At 47.8% G+C, this 4,648-nt stretch overlaps 2 non-coding genes across 2 annotated transcripts; both read right to left on the reverse strand.

Moving 5' to 3' along the window:
* Nucleotides 1-1,838: 1,838 nt before the first annotated feature.
* On the reverse strand, nucleotides 1,839-1,911 carry TRNAA-AGC. Its single transcript has one exon. It is a non-coding gene; the product is annotated as a tRNA-Ala (tRNA).
* A 732-nt stretch (nucleotides 1,912-2,643) lies between these two features.
* On the reverse strand, nucleotides 2,644-2,716 carry TRNAA-UGC. The gene has a single exon. It is a non-coding gene; the product is annotated as a tRNA-Ala (tRNA).
* Between the last annotated feature and the right edge of the window lie 1,932 nt (nucleotides 2,717-4,648).

The following is a 4,648-nucleotide window of genomic DNA, read 5'->3' on the forward strand; positions in this document are numbered from 1 at the left end:
ACTTTCTGCTTATCTTTCCACACACACAGACACCCTTTTCAATGGCAAACACTGAGCTGAAGTGAAGAAAGTTTGCACCCACCCCTCTTAGGAGGATGAAATATTCCAGGAAATGTTAAAAGGCAGAATATTATACCTCCCTGGATGAGAAAAGGAGAAATGCTCTTGGAAAGCAGCCCCCGCCTTTGATATTAGCCCCAGAAACACTGGGCCACCTTATCTACAGCAAGAAAGACCTTCCGCTCCAGGGTGATAGGATTAGACCTCACTCAAGATCCAAACCAGGACAAAGCCATTAAGCCATAATAGGAATTGGCCAAAGCCTCTTCATTACATCACCCAGCAAGAGTCAACCAAGTCTGGGACACAGACAGCCTAGAAGGTTAGCTGTGACCCAGAGGTCGGTTCCTACCAGTTCGGCCTGGTTCGGCCAAGTAGGTAGTAACTCGGCCTGCCATGCATCCCAAACTGGTTCTCTCAGTGGCACCATAGGCACCGGCATCTTGGTTTTTTTAGTACTGTGCCTGTGAGCGTGCACGAAGTGTCCCCGAGTGAACCGGCAGTAGCAGCAGCCAGAGGTCATCCCTGCTGTGACCCCTGCATAGCCCCTGAGAGCCTGACAGCCAATAGAATCCCTGCCCTTACCACAGGAACAGGAAGCTAAAGTTCAAAGCCCAAGAGAGGGTATATAAATAACACTCACTCTCCACTCCATGTCTTCAGTTGCAACAGGACCATGTGCTTAATGGTTCTACTCCATTCAACCAACTTTCCAAGCAGCCTCCACATTTCCAGTGTCTTTCTCCCCACTTGGAAATTGCAGCTTTTACGCTCCTGATGGGCCACTCATGCTTTTAGCCGAATGAGAAGAAAGACACCGGACAAATGCTTTCTCGGGATGAGGGCCTCGAAGGAAAATCGGAATCCTCTTTTATTAGGTACAAACAAAGAGAAGGTGTATACGATTACATCAAAAGGCACATGATTAACTAAGTCCAATAATAATGTTGCAGCGTAGCAGAAACTTTATCTCTGGGTGGGAAGAGGGGTAGATGAGAGGTGGGGGAAGTGGGGGAAAAGGTGGGGTGGGGAAGAGGTAAGCAGCTCGCATTCCTGTGTCCAGAAACTTCATCTCTGGGTGGAGAGAGGGGTAGATGAGAGGTGGGGGAAAGTGGGGGAAAAGGTGGGGGGAAGAGGTAAGCAGCTCGCATTCCTTGCTAATTGATACATGCCAGATGCTAGAGGCTGATACAGATCAGCACGTTAATTAATAGGAATGCTTTACATATTGCTAAAAGGAATGTTATGCACATCTCCTGATACTGTGTTTCTCCATCCCCGTGTCTGTGTCTTCAGGCAGCTAAAGCTGCCCTATACACAGACCTGGTAATGGATTCCAACAGGAAATTGAACCCAGATGGACGTTTCTTCCAAAAGAAGCAAATGGGCATCCTTTCCCAGATGGGTAGAACCATCATCCATCTCTGTGACTCCAGGTTACAGGATTCAGAAGTCTGCCTTACAAACTCTCTTGCTCTGAAATGAAAGGAGTCTGGGTTTGCTGTGTCTGCTAAGTACCATCCACACATGTTGGATCCAGCACACACAGCAAGCATTAACAAGACGCATTTCTTTACTGCTGTCCCTTTATCAGTATCTCTCTTCTGCAAACACAGCTACGTTGATTAAAAGCTAAAGCTGAAAAAGATCCTATTGTCTCTTCAGGCTCAGCAGTCACCAGCATTATGATACATTTCTCAGAAACATAGAAGCCCCACATTAGGGAAGAAACTGTTGGAAGGGCTTTCTATGGATGGGGCAAAATATAGGAGAATGGCTGGAGAATGCAGGCATCGATCCTGCTACCTCTTGCATGCTAAGCAAGCGCTCTACCATTTGAGCTAATTCCCCAGCTGCTGGATAGCCCTGTTGAAAAATTTCCAAAGAAAGAAGCCAAGATAACATACAGAAACTAACAGGAGAAGATTGGTGTTCCCTACTGAGAGTGCAATTCAACCTACCTACATCAAAGGAAGCCCTTTGAATCAATACATCTAGACCTCTTCAGAGGGATGCCTGAATTAGCAGTAAGAGAGACCCCTCCACCTCAGGTGGCTATGGTTAAGTGGGGATCCAGTCACTTGGGGATAATCATTAAATCATGGTTTAATGAAGGTTAACTCAGGGGTGTCACACTCGATTTCATTGAGGGCCACATCAGGGTTGTGTTTGACCTTGGGGGTCCAGGATGGGCTTGGCCAGCTTGACGTCACTGGTGTCAGGGGCGCATACGGTGGCCTGAGTATTCTGCCAGTGAAAACGGGCTCCCAATCTCAGTTTTGGGATGGAAGGGCCTCCTTCAACCCACTTCCAGCGAAAATGGAGCTTGGGATGTCAGCCCTCCTGAGTTCTGTTTTCGCTTGCAGAGGCACTGTGGGCTAGTCCTTCACTGTTTCCAGGGCAGCTCTGTGGGCCATATCTAAGCACCCCATGGGCCAGGTCCAGGCCCCGGGTTTTGAGTTTGACACCCCTGTGCTAGGTTACTGTATATCTAAAAAGAGATTTGATGAGAATGATCATGGATGGCAATGGAGGAGATTAAAATGATCAAATATTATGGCCAAAATAAGCAAAACATTTGACTGGAGAATGTGGGCATCGATCCCACCACCTCTTGCATGCAAAGCAAGCACTCTACCATATGAGCTAATTCCCCAGCTCCAGCTATCCTAGACCCACCAAACCTCAAGAACTCAGGATGCAGAATCTAAAGAGATTTTTTAAAAATGTCCAAATAACCTGGCAAAATGGAGCAAAAGGTTGACTAGCATAATGCAGCCATTGCTCCTCCTATCTCTTGTATGTAAAGCAAGTACTCCAATGGTGGGTTGCAGGCAGGGCCGGATTTTCCTATAGGCTAACTAGGCTTCAGCCTAGGGCCTCAAGATCAAGAGGGGCCTACATTCAAATTGTTAGCAAAATTAAAATTACACTATTCTAAAAACAGTGAACACTAAAACACTGAACCGAAAATAAGGAGAAATTCTATGCATATGACTAATAAACAAACATAAAAATGTATTGGTTAAGATCGTTCCAGCGCCGTGGCAGTTGGGGAGCCTGCCCACATTCCCGGCACCGGCGGTCGGGCGAGAGGCGCGGCCGCTCCCAGTAGCTGCCCCGTCGACGCGGAGCCCACCAGCGGCCAGGCAGGTGAGGGCAAGGGGGCTGAGCCGGGCAGCTGAGCACAGCAGGGGAGGTGGCTGGCCTCACTGCCTTTGTCGCAGAGCAGAGCCGCCCTCCGTCGGGAGGCCAGCTATATATATTGATATATATTGATATATATCACAGTAATGATGTATTTTATTGTCTCTCATGTAATTTACAAACTTAAAAATGGGATGTGAAAGGGCCTCATAAGTGGAATAGCATAGGGCCTCTTTTCATCTAAATCCGGCCCTGGTTGCAGGCCGTATGCCCCAGTACGTGTGTACCGGTGCCTGCTGGAAGCAGCAGCCACCATACCAGAAGGGTATTTTGAAGGTCCCGCCCGCCCTTGCTCCTTACCTGTATTTGAACATAACGGGCTATCTGCTCATGCCTGTGCAGTGTACAGCACCTGCGTGAAACTTCGCCAAGCAGCTGGAGCATCACAGGCAGTGGGTGCACATGCGTGTGTAGCTCACGTGCTCGTGGTGCACGCCTGGCTCCCATTGCAGCGTACCAGTTGCAACAGGAGCCGAAACCCACTAATGAGGTACTCTATCCTTTGAGCTGATCACACTACATCCTAATAGTTCTGCTCCATCATTTCTCAAGAAAGAGCCAGAATCACACAGGGTGGATTGGGGTGGATCCACCCAAAAACTTTCTGATGAAATGGGAATCGATCTCACCATCTCCTGCAAGCAAAGCAAGAGTTTGGTATTGCCCCTAATGCCCAACTGCCTGCCTGGACTGCTTTGCAACAGTGTAGAAATTTAGGATAATATGAACAATTTGCCTGGAAGAGGATTTTCTGTAGGGAAGCCAAAAGCAAATAGAGATTAACTGGAGAATGCAGGTATTGATCCCGCTACCTCTCGCATGCGAAGCAAGCGCTCTACCATTTGAGCTAATTCCCCAGCTGTCTGGCCACCTTGTTCTATCATATTACAGTATCTCAGGACAAGAAACTGGGGAGGTGAAACTAGTCCAATTCTGGCCAGGTCCTCTGGAAATGACCAAGGCACTTCTGAACTCTATCTGGAAAAAGTTTGAGCTGGGACATCATGAGGAATTGGACAAGGTCCTCACATTGGTAAGCTTCGCCACCTGAATTCTGAATCATTTCCATTCTGGGTTGATTAAAGCCTCTGTCCAAATGGTGGTTCATGAATCTTTGAGGGAGGGAGGATTGTGCCAGCTGTTGAAAGTGTCAGGGGTGTTGCTGCCCCTCCTCAACATTTCATCCTTGGACTTGACTGTATTGGGTAGCTTTCTTTGAGTTTTCATCCTTTTTTGAGGGATAAGGTTGTTGAGAGGGTGGTTGGCTTTCAGATGCAGAGGTCCCTGGATACAATCTGGATACAGGTTATCTGGACTCTTTTCAGTCTGGGTTCAGGCCAAGGTATAGTATGGAGATTCATGTGCGATTCTTTGTGAGTGT

The sequence above is a fragment of the Thamnophis elegans genome, chromosome 2 (assembly GCF_009769535.1).
Source record: "Thamnophis elegans isolate rThaEle1 chromosome 2, rThaEle1.pri, whole genome shotgun sequence".
Lineage (NCBI taxonomy): Eukaryota > Metazoa > Chordata > Lepidosauria > Squamata > Colubridae > Thamnophis > Thamnophis elegans.